The 12,765-nt window shown below is 35.9% G+C and overlaps 1 protein-coding gene across 1 annotated transcript in view; it reads left to right on the top strand.

Moving 5' to 3' along the window:
* KCNH8 (potassium voltage-gated channel subfamily H member 8) overlaps positions 1 to 12,765 on the top strand; it is a 363,798-nt gene that overhangs the window by 299,805 nt on the left and 51,228 nt on the right. The gene's annotated exons all lie outside the window — the stretch shown is intronic.

The raw sequence follows: 12,765 nt of genomic DNA on the forward strand, positions 1-12,765 counted from the left end.
CTTCTCTCCATTGTTGATAGCAAACAATAGAGGAGGTACCAACATTTATTGGCTACCTTTTATGTGCTAGGCACTCTATCTATATAAAGCATCTCATTTATTGCTCAAAACAAATCGTTAAGATGTCAACCTATTCTTAAGGAAAAGAAAACTGAGATTCAGAATGGTTAAGTCACATGTATATGATCACACAATTGTAGGTGGCTGGGACAGAGTTTGAATGTAGGTATCAGATTTTAAAACCCATACCCTTGCTATTAAGTTGTCTTTTCTCTTTGGACCCATTTTGACATCTTTCATTCAATAGATTGAATTTTAAAACTACAGGTGTCTTTTGTGCTCTCCATGACAGCATAAAATGACAACTATTTTTAAAGACTTAAGGTAAGTTGGGGGTGGAAGCAATGCAAAGGGAAGAAGAAATGAGAAAAGAGAGAAAATTAGCTAATATTCCTCAGCATGGAAAAGTAGAAAGTATTCAATCTCAATCTCTATTTTCTTTCCATTCGATGTATACTTTAAGGATTCTTATCTTTTAAAAAAAATTTATGGTATACAGCATGACGTTTCTGAAACATGTATACATTGTGGAATGGTTAGCTAATTAATATATGTATTTCCTCACATGGTTGTCATTTATTTGTGATGAATACACTTAAAATCTACTCTGTTAGCTATTTTCAAGTGTATAATACATCATTAACTATAGTCACCATGTTGTACAATAGATCTCTTGAACTTATTCCTCCTAACTAAAATCTTGTATCTTTTGATCAATGTCTCCTCAGTTCCTTAGCCCCCTCCAATCCCTGGTAACCACCATTCTGCTCTCTGCTTCTCTGGGTTAAACTTTTTTACATTCCACACATAACTGAGATCATACGGTATTTATCTTTCTGTGCCTGGCTTATATCACCAAAAACGATGTGCTTGAGATTCATCCATGTTTGCTCAAATGACAGGATTTCCTTCTATTTTAAGACTAAACAGTATATTATTGCATATGTACATCACATTTTCTTTATCTGTTCATCCATTGATGGACGCTTAGGTTGACTTTATATTTTGGCTATTGTCAATAATGAAATATAGTCTTTTATTGATTTTGAATTGATTCTTGTATATGGTGTGAGATAAAGATCTGTTTTTATTCTTCTGTGGGTAGATAAGGAATTTTTACCTTTGATAAAATTTTTAATCCTTTTTCCCTATTTTGTGGAACACTAATCATAACAATGTTAAAATTCTTGTAGAACAACTCCAGTATCTAAATCATCTGTAGAACTATTTCCATTGTCTGTTATCTTTCTCTCTCTCTCTCTCTCACTCACTCTTTCTCTCAGTCATTTGGTTGTTTGTTTTTTAAAGCAGACATCATAATTTTATTTAAATATTGATGTTGCTTATCAAAGATTGCTCATGTCATTTTCTTCTAAACAAGGTAAGGTTTTCTTTTGGCAGGCAGACAGAGTATCAGAAGATCACCTTTATCCTGTCCATAGTTTATTTTAGACTTTGTAACACTGTTCTATTGCAGTTTTTCCCTTAGTTCTGAGGTGTAGCCCTTACTCCTAAAACACAGGTTTTTTAGAGTCTCAGCGAAAACCCTAGTATGTTTACCAAGGAGCCTCCTATTTGGCAGGCTTGAATCAGCTTCCACTTCCCCAGCACCACATCCCTGCTGAAACCTCTGTTCTGCAATTTAGGCTTCCAGCTGCTGTTTTTTTCTAAGTTTCTTGGAGTACTACCCCATGCATGCTCAAGGTAGGAGCTGGCTAATGCCTCAGGGGGAACATCAATGCAGTTACCTCCTCTATGGAATTACACTTCTCATATCCCATGTGCTTTGGTTCTCCTGAACTTCATCCTCTGTCTCCTTAGCCAGTAAGATTGCCCCTCACTATTCTATTCTATTCTATTCTACCTGACAATGAAATAGCAAATGCCCTTATAAAAAATACCTGGCTAAATGTGGTACTTGGATTGGCGTGCTTTCCTTTTCTCAGGGATCACAGCCCTGAAAGTCTTACCTGAGTTGATGGCTCTCAAATGCTTTTAAGCAGTTATTTTATGCATTCTTTACAGCTTAATAATTACTTTTGACTGGAAGGTTAGTTCAATATAAGCTACTTCATTATGGCTAGAACCAAAATTATTGCTTCTTTTCAAAGAGGGTTCGTTATGAGCTGCATTTTAAGGGCAAATGGGGACTGAAGGTTGCCTCTGAGACCTTTATTGTTTAGTATTTCCTAATCTTTTATCACTCAAAACCTATTTTCATATATTTCCAACATCCTGGGATGCTACACCTTCTAAAGCCTAAATAAATCTGGACTTCATTTCCCATAATTCCATATCCTAGGAGAAGTCTTGTGCCCTCCCCAAACATACTGTGACTTTCATGGGAACTTATATTCTGATGATTACTTCATGGATTCCTGCTCTTCACTCTGCAGCTCTACCCTAGTGTAAGATGAAATGTATAATAGAACCAAGCCCCCTTCCTTAATTTCCACGCACACAAATAAAAATATCCAATCACATAGGGTTTTCTGGTGAGTCAAAGCCTTTGTGGAAAGTTGGGTAATGGGTTGTGGAAGGAAGAACATTTGCATAATGGTGATACACACATCGTAAATTTAATCTACATATCCTTATTCTTAAAAATCGTGCGATCATTCTGCCAGATTGTTCAGGCATTTATTATTGCTCTCTCCTCTCTCCTCTCCTCTCTCCTATGCTCCCTCCTCATCTCAAATTCCCCATTATTCCTGATATATATTTAGCATAACTTTGCTTACCTTGTGTCTTTCTAACTTTTCCTTCTAGATGTCTCTTTTTACCCTAAGCAGCTTATAACCTATCAGGTGACAGAGAGAGTTACCAGAATATCTGAATAAAGAGAAAACTGACAGTCAACCCATTTTGAAATAAAATAAAGACAAAAAGCCCTTTAAGATATAGTCAAATTTTAGAAAGAATGTGCATGTAGCAGTAGGATTATGACTCTAGAGCTATAACAAATTATATAACTTCAGAATGACAGCTTATCCAACTCTCATAGAAAAATTAATTAAAATCTACAAAATATTTTGTAAGTTTTTAAAGGGGTAGCTAGAACTGTTTTGACCTCATGCTAATTATTCATTTTATGTAATCAGTGTTTTCTATATTTGCCCTTATTTATATCTCCTGGATGGCCCCAATAATGACATTGATTAAGTTAGCTATTTCTGTCTATGCAGATCACAAGAAATTTGCCTCACTGCTTCTCATGATAAACTCTATAAAATTGATTTTAGCACAAACTCTTCTATTACTAATTGTGGAATTTAGTTTGCCTTAACATAAGAATTTTGAATTGTGATAAATAAAATAATTGAAGGTATTCAAAAGTAATATAATCAAAAGTAAAATAATTTGAAGATATTCAAAATATGTTTTCAAAAATGAATAATGCTAATACATTGACAATCAGATATTGGTGTGACTGCATATCAATATCATATGTGCTTTGCCCATGGTAGGCACTGATTTGTTGTTGATGGTGTTGTGGTTGTCGAACAACAGATGGCAATGGTTGTTGGAAAAAAATGATAAATTCTCTAGTCTTACCTTAAGTAATTGAGATTGTCAGAAATATCAGCCAAGATACTAGAGTAATTGAAAAGAAATATAAATAAGTCATTCAGAAAAGTTTTGAAGGCATTATCTAGAAGATTTTTCTTGTCCTTTTTTTTTTTTTACTTCTCTATATTTCACTAATACTGGAGAAGTCTGTAACATTCAATAAATTTTATTTGTTTATTTACCTTACTTATCATTTACCAGGCACTGAGCTGGGCATGTAAAATGGAAAGATAAATGAAATGTTGACTCTGTTCTCAAAACTCACAGGCAAGTGCAGAAGATGGTGAAGTACACAGACCATTTCAAAGCAAGTGATGTGAGTCTCTTGATGTTGGTAACACAGAGTGCTCCATCAAAGGTGCTTCTAAGCCTAGGAAACGGCAGGGATCAGAGAAGCCTTACCAGAGAAGTAATGCCCTGGAAGACAAACAGGAGTTAGTTATGGAAAGATTGTAGGCAGAGCAACCCACAAAAAAGAAACAAGCATGTGTGAAACAGGTCTAGTGGCAAGAAAGGATGGTGTATTGAAGCATGAGGCTGGAGTGGCAAACTCAAGAACAGGTCTTAAAAGATTTTGTGTGTTTGAACTTTATGAACTTTATTCTGAAAGCAAAAGCAATAGGGAATTACTAAAGGGCTTTAAGCAAGGGAATAAGATAATACATATATATTATATATAATGTATTATATATATACATTTTATATCTACCCTGTATATATAATGTGTATATAAACATATATATTTTTTTTCACTCTGAAAGGTATATTTAGGAAAAGTAAAGCCAACAGTAGAGCAAACAAGTAGACCCCAAAAATGATGAGTTTCCTCATTAAGGTAATGGCAATAGTTATGGAAAGGGCATGGAAAATTTAAGATATATTATGAAAGTAAAATTGATGGGCTTGGTGATTGATTTAGTATGAGTGAGGGAAAATACACACATACACACAGAGACAGTAAAATGTGACTGGGTGTGCTGTGGAATATTGATTATGATGAGGAATAGAAAAGAATAATGCAAGTTTGTGGGGAAAGATAGTGAATTCCATTTGGAATATATTAAGTTTCCAGACTGTGGGATGTTTGAGAGGAAGATCTGCACTAAGCACGTAGATATGCAGATCAGAAACCCCAACAAGGAGATGTCAATTAAAAATATAGGTTCAGGCCGGGCGCGGTGGCTCACGCCTGTAATCCTAGCACTCTGGGAGGCCGAGGCGGGTGGATTGCTCAAGGTCAGGAGTTCGAGACCAGCCTGAGCGAGACCCCGTCTCTACTAAAAATAGAAAGACATTATATGGACAACTAAAAATCTATATAGAAAAAATTAGCCGGGCATAGTGGCGCATGCCTGTAGTCCCAGCTACTCGGGAGGCTGAGGCAGTAGGATCGCTTAAGCCGAGGAGTCTGAGGTTGCTGTGAGCTAAGCTGACGCCACGGCACTCACTCTAGCCTGGGCAACAAAGTGAGACTCTGTCTCAACAAAAAAAAAAAAAAAAAAAAAAAATATAGATTCAGGGGTCATGGGTTCCTCCTTCTCTTTTTTTCAAAGAAATATAGTATTGCATATATATGTATTCTCCAATACATTGTTTAGATTTACATCTTTTAGGGAATTTAAATGGTATCATATGTAGTTTAATGATGCTCCCTTTATTGAAATCAGTATTATGTTTCTAAGATTGATTCATATTACTGTGAGTAGCTACAGTTTACTCACTTTCATTACTACCTAAAATTCTGTTGTATGAATATACAATAGTTTAGTTACTCATTTACCTGTTGGACATTTAAATTGTAAGTGTGTTTTTCTTATACCGATATTTAACAAGGTTGGTTTTCATGTCCTTAAGGATTTGTAAATGACATTTATATATTCTTGATAATCCTGTGTCAGTTACACAGATTGAAGACATTTTTCTCCCAGCTTGGGGTTTGCCTATTTTCCTTCTTTATGATACCATATAATATGCAGATGATTTAATTTTATTAACTGGAATTTATCAGTATTGTAGGACTATTTTTTATGTCTTATTTAAGAATGATTCCTTGGCCTGAACATAAAGTTATTTGTGTTTATTTCCTTCAAAATGTTTTAAAGTTTTTCTGTTTACCTTTTTATCTTTAATGTAGCTGGAATTTATCTTTTTCAATAATATGAGGTAAATATCTTATTTTTTCTCATATGATTAACAAGTTTTCTCAATACCCTTTTCTGAATGATGCATCATTTTCCCCACTAAACTGCAATGCCACCTCTGTTATATATTGAGCATTCGTGTATGTGCTTGTGTTTCTGGGATCTCTATTTTGTTCTATCGAGTTTCTTATCCATTTTTACACAGCAGCACACTGCATTGATTAGATTTGTAATAAGGTTTACTTTTTGGGAAGGCAAAGAGCTCTGCCTTGCCCTCATACTTACAGGCACCAAATACTTGTATGATCATTATTTTATTTCAGTTCTTTGAAGTTATTGTTTTAGAATTCTGCATTTCATTGTTGATGTTGAGAAATCTGTTTGTCAGTCTAATTGGTGTTCCTTTAAAAGTGACCTGTCATCACTTCTCTCTGGTATCTTCTGTTATCTTTTTTAGTGTTCTTCAGTTTCACTATTTAGTTTTGCGGGGGATGTGTTCCAGTGGGTTCCTGAAACTATGGGTGGCACTGAATCCCATATATTCTATGTTTTTTCCTATACACACATACCTATGATAAAGTTTAATTTATAGGCACAGTAAGAGATTAACAACAGTAACTTATAATAAAATAGTACAATTATAACAATATACTGTAATAAAAGTTATGTGAATGTGATCTCTCTGTTTCTTTATCTCTCAAAATATTTTATTGGACTTTACTCATCCTTCCTCTTGTGATGATGTGAGATGACAAAAATGCCTACAAGATGAGATTAAGTGAGGTGAATGACATAGGCATTGTGATGTAGCGTTAGGCTACTACTGACCTTCTAACAATGTGTCAGAAAGAGGATCATTGGCTTCAAGTGATCCTGGATCATCAAGCCATGATGTCAATGGTTGCATGTCAGGAGTAGGTAATATCAATGAGCAATAGGCAGGTAGTGTATATAGTGTGAGTATGCTGGACAAAGGAAATGATTCACTTTCTGAGATGGACAGTGGAAGAATTTATCATGCTACTCAGAATGGTGCATAATTTAAAACTTAAGAATCATTTCTGGAATTTTCCATTTAATTTTTTCAGACAGGTAACTGGCCACAGGTAACTGAAACTGTGGAAAACAAAACCACCAATAAGACATACCATATACAGGGATACCTCACCTTATTGCACCTTGCTTAAATTCGCTTTGCAGATATGGCATTTTTTTCACAAATTGAAGGTTTGTGACAACCCTGCATTGAACAAGTCTATTGATGCCGTTTTTCCAACAGCACGTGCTTATTTCATGTCTCTATGTCACATTTTGGTAATTCTCACAATATTTCAATTTTTTTCATTATTATCATATCTGTTATGGTGATCTGTGATCAGTAATCTTTGATGTTATTGTCATCATTGCTTTCGTGAGCCATGAACCACGCCCACATAAGACTGTGAATTTGTGTGTGTTCTGGATAAATGTGTGTGTTCTGACTGTTCCACCAATGGCCAGTTCTGTCTTTTTCCCTTTTCCTGGGACATCCTTATTCCATAATATACAAAAATATTTAAATTAGGTTCATTAACCCTACAATAGCCTCTAAGTGTTCAAGTGAAAGGAATCGTCACAAATCTCTCACTTTAAATCAAAAACTAGAAACGAGTAAGCTCAGTGAGGAAGGCATGTCAAAAGCCAACATAGGCTAAAAGCTAGGCCTCCAGTGCCAAATAGTTAACCAGGTTGTAAATACAAAGGTGAAGTCCCTGAAGAAAAGCAAAAGTGCTATTTCATTAAACACATAAATGATAAGAAAGTGAAATAGCCTATTGCTGATATGGAGAAATGGTCTGGATAGAAGATCAAACCAGCCACAACATTCTCTTAAGCCAAAGCCTAATTCACAGCAAGACTCTAACTCTCTTCAATTCTCTGAAGGCTGGGAAAAGTGAGGAAGCTACAGAAGATTTTAAAACTCACAGAGATTAGTTCATGAGGTATGAGGAAAACAGTTGTCTCCATAGCATAAAAATGAAAAGTGAAGGCCTGGTGTAGAAGCTGCAGCGAGTTATCCAGGAGATCTACGTAAGATCATTGATGAAGGCAGCTACACTAAACAGATTTTCAGTGTAGGTAAAACAGCCTTCTATTGGAAGAAGATGCCATCTAGGACTTTCTTAACTAGAGAAGAGGAGTCAATGCCTGGCTTCAAAACTTCAAAGGGCAGGCTGAATCTCTTGTTAGGGGATAATGCAGCTGGTGAAGCCAATGTTCATTCACCATTTCAAAAATCCTAGGGCCCTTAAGAACTATGCTAAATCTATTTTGCCTATGCTCTGTGAATGGAACAACAAAGCCTGAATGACAGCACATCTCTTTACAGTTAACTGAATATTTTAAGCCTACTGTTGAGACCTACTGATTGAAAAAAAATATTCCTTTCAAAACATTAATGCTTATGGACTATGCACAAGGTCACCCAAAAAAGCTCTGATGAAAATGGACAAGGAGATTATTGCTGTTTTCATGCCTGCTAACCTAGCATCCACTCTGTAGCCCATGGATCAAGGAGGAGTTTCAACTTTCAAGTCTTATTATTGAGGAAATACATTCTGTAAGTCTATAGCTGCCATAGATAGTGACTCCTTTGACGCATCTTGGCAAAGTAAATTGAAAACCTGGAAACAATTCACTTTTCTAGAAAGCCATTAAGAACATTTATGATTCATGGGAGGAGATCCAGATTTCAACTTTCATGGATGACTTTGAGGGATTCAAGACTACAGTGGAGGAAGCAACTGCAGATGTGATGGAAATAGCAAAAGAACTAGAATTAGAAATGGAGCCTGAAGATGTGACTGAATTGCTGTAATTGCATGACAAAACTTTAATAGATGAGGAGCTACCTGTAAAGGATGAGCAAAGAGAGTAGTTTCCATGCAATCTACTCCTGGTAGAGATGCTGTGAACATTGCTTAAATGACAACACAGGATTTAGAATATTATATAAACTCAGTTGATAAAGCAATGGCAGGCTTTGAGAGGATTGATTCCAATTTTCAAAGAAGTTCTACTGTGGGCAAAATGATATCAAACAGCATCACATGCTAAAAAGAGATCATTTGTGAAAGGAGGAGTCAATTGGTGAGGCAAACTTCATTGTTGTCTTATGTTCAGAAATTGCTCCAGCCACCCTAACTTTCAGCAACCACCACCCTGATCGGTCAGCAGCCATCCACATTGAGGCAAGACCCTCTGCCAACAAAACGATTACAACCTGCTGAAGGCTTAGATGATTGTTAGCATTTCTTTAGCAATAAAGTGTTTTTAATTAAGGTATGTACATTGCTTTCATTGGGCATAATGCTATTGCCTACTTAATTGACTATAGCATAATGTAAACATAACTTTTGTATGCACTGGGAAAACAGAAAATTTGTGTGATTCACTTTATTGCAATATTCACTTTATGAAGTGGTGTGGAACTGAACCTGCAATGTTTTTGAGGTATGTCTGTATCATAACACACTTTCATGGGACACATTGACCCCATTCTATATTATATACAGAGTACACAAAATTCAGATTAAAATAATTCTAGTGGAAATATTATGGCCCTCTCCTCCTTTCCCAGATTCATATATAAGTAGATACACACACACACACACACACACACACATACACAAATATATTATCCAGCAACATGCAAAGGATGCAAAGAATAAACATCATTAACAGCTGCCATTTCTTCTTGCTTACTATGTAATAGATTCTGTATAGACATTATCTTGTGAATCTTTACAACAGTCATGCAGCTTGGGTACTGTTATTTTCACCAGCTGTACTAAGTATGCTTATCTTTTGTCAAGAGTAAGCCAGTCTCTAATGGACAAGTCCACTTGCCCTCAATAGCCCAAGGCATATGTGTGTGTGGAATGGGGGCAGGTGCTGAAATATACTTATCTGTCCGTGACAAATGAAAGTAAATATATTCATTGTCTCTTCCTCTACTCTTATCCTCTTACCACCCTCTCTCCTCAAAGCTACAGGAACAGTCTTTGTAAAATATAAATTGGATCATGTCATTTGCTGCTTAACATATTTCAGTAGATCCCCATGAGCTGGTAGTGGAATCCAGACTTTTTACCATAACTTTCAAGGTCTTATGCCTTCCTACTCCTGCCTGCCTTTTAAAGTCATCTGATGCCATCCCGCATCCAGCATTACATTCCAGCAAACTGTCCTGCTTTCCCTTCCCCATGTGCCGGGCTCTACCCACCTGCCATGCCTCAAGGCCTTTGCATTTGATGGTGTTTCACCCACAGTGCTACTTCTCTGGCCTTACCTGACCACCTCCTCTGGAGTTTGCCCCCTCCCAGTTATCTGCTGTCATATCACCTTGATTATCTTTTTTATAGCATTTAGCAGGATCTGAAATTATTTTAATATGTTTATTTCCTTGCTCATAGTCAATTTGTCCTACCAATCCCTACTTCATGAAGGCTTTGTCTTCTTCTCTACTACTATATACTATATCCCCAGTGTCTAGGTCAGAGCCTAGTGAAGATTCAACATTTTATGTATTAATTTATTTGATGAGTGAATAAATGAATGTCAATAAGCTTACATTGGGACCTGGAACTTATGTCAAATTTTAAGAAAATGAAAAAAGTCCTGAAGACAGATGCCTCTATGGCCAGTAAATAGAATCTAAAATGAAAAGCTACAGAAATTTAGAATTATATTCCTTAGAAGTAACAAAGCCAAAAAGAATGTCAATAGTAGGATTTGAAAGAACAAATTGAAAGAACAGCTAAATTGAATAACAGCTATTTTTCATTTCCCCTAAGATCAGGACAAGAGGTTTTCAAAAGCCCAATGAGGAATTTAAGTTGAATGATAGATTTAAAAAAGCTTACAATATGGGTAATAAAATTCCTCCAGGTGGTTTGGTATAGTAATCAGTGTAAAATAAAAGAAGCTCTACCTTAAAATCTAAGCTAACACAACCATTTTCTGTAGAAATAAACTATTACAATACTAATACCCCTAGAAAGTGGAGAAGCAGTACTGTTAACCGTTAAATCATTCTGAACATATTTAGCTCACATTTATTGCTCCAGGCCCAAGCCTACAAATTTGGGGGCTAAAATGAATTTACATGTGGAAAACTCCAAAGTCTAGTAAAACAGCTTATTTATGGTCATAAAATACTCCATTAAAATGTAATGCACAGATCTGTTGCCTTTAATGGTAATCTGTGAAGTATAAGGTCTGTAATGTACAATACCTGATAGAATCTGATCTCATGTTCCCTCATCAGCATTAACCTTAGTAGGCATCTGAATGTGAATGCACATTTATGCCTAAGTCTGGATCCCATGTCTTTAATACACAAGGTGAATCTTAATCTCCAGTTTTATGTTTTCAGAAGGCAGCCCCTATCTCAAATGCAAATATTATTAGAAAAGGCATCTAATTTCCATGAACTATTGAGTTGCATCTGCTTAGACCTCTTGGCACTGGGCAATTTCTTGTGTAATTAAGCTGCACTATATAAATGAGATTCAACTTCATGTTTCCCCCTTAGATAAAAACAAGCCTGACTAGATCTTTCAAATGAAGTCTTTGATTTGCCAACATCTCTTGCCACCTATGTAACTATATTACAATTTAATTCAAGAGTGTACTGAAAACGGAGATTTTTGAAAGAGACTTGGTTTAAATTTAGTCCCTATTTCAGTCTGAAATAAAATTGGCTGCTTGGAAGCAATTTTCTTGAAAATGATTTACCGAATAGTAATAATTTTAAAAATCATATCTGACAGGAGAAATATTTAGTTCAAGAGTAGTCTGTGTGTAGGTGTACATCTGCTAGCACAGTCTTGTGTAATAAGAGAACATAATTAATCCTGCACTTTTCTGAGATAATTGTTCTTAGAAAATTGCATATGGAAGGACTCACATGTCATTTGATCATGTCAGCTTTCCTTGTCATCTTGAGCCCAACAAGTGTTTTGTTTGTCAGTTTTGTATTCTAAAATACTCTTCCTTAGGAAGGAAAAATACTTCCCTGAAATATCTTTTAGTGAACTGGTTTTACCTACTATACACTTTTATGGTGCTTAAGATGATGTTAGATAGGAGAATCTCAGGAAATCTTACTAGCATACAGCATATTTTTTATGTTCTAGAACTTTGCTCATATTGGTGTCTTTTAGCAGATTCAGAAGTGATTGTGGCACACATAGCATCCTGAAGGAAGATATATTTTCCTTAGTTTCTCCAGAGCCTCGTATTGTTTATGCTCATGGTGTTGAATAAATGATAATTACTGTTGGACTTCTTGCACTTAATTGACACATCCTACTTTCTCTGACTGGAGCAAAATGAGGCTCAGTGCCCCTTCTCCTCTTAGTGATCGCCTAAGCTTATGGTTTCATTATTATCCGTCTTCTTTCTTAAAGAAGGTATCGATGACAGCTGGACTCCACTGGACTCTAAGTTCATGTTCCTTTCTAACCCTAACTTTCTAGACCCCTGCCTCAGAGGTGAAGGCTTTATATTCCTAAAAGTTGTAAACAAAGGAAAGAAGTTATTCTCACCTCTTCTCACTACAGATTGATTCTTTTTTGAAATTCTTATTTTAGGGTCAAGTTAGTGTGGAGCATTAGAAAAAGGGCCATCTAGGGAATTCTCGTAAGTTTTGGGATAATTCAGAATGAAGATATTGACTGTAAGCCATAGAAATCCAACTGAAATATAGCATTAAAGGCAGGGGGGATTTATTGTGAGAATTCCACATATCTAATGGGGTCAAATAAAACACACACATGCATGGGCACACAGACACACAGACACACACACCCTCTGGATCTCAGGAACTCTTACAATCAGGTTCTCAAACTCTGTTAAGTCTCGCTCCATGTTTTACTTTTCCTTTTCTCTGCATATCCTCTCTGTTCTTTTCTACCTCAGTAGTCTTGCCATCTTTCTTTCCTCATCCAAA

Source organism: Eulemur rufifrons, chromosome 7 (genome assembly GCF_041146395.1).
Source record: "Eulemur rufifrons isolate Redbay chromosome 7, OSU_ERuf_1, whole genome shotgun sequence".
Classification (NCBI taxonomy): Eukaryota; Metazoa; Chordata; class Mammalia; order Primates; family Lemuridae; genus Eulemur; species Eulemur rufifrons.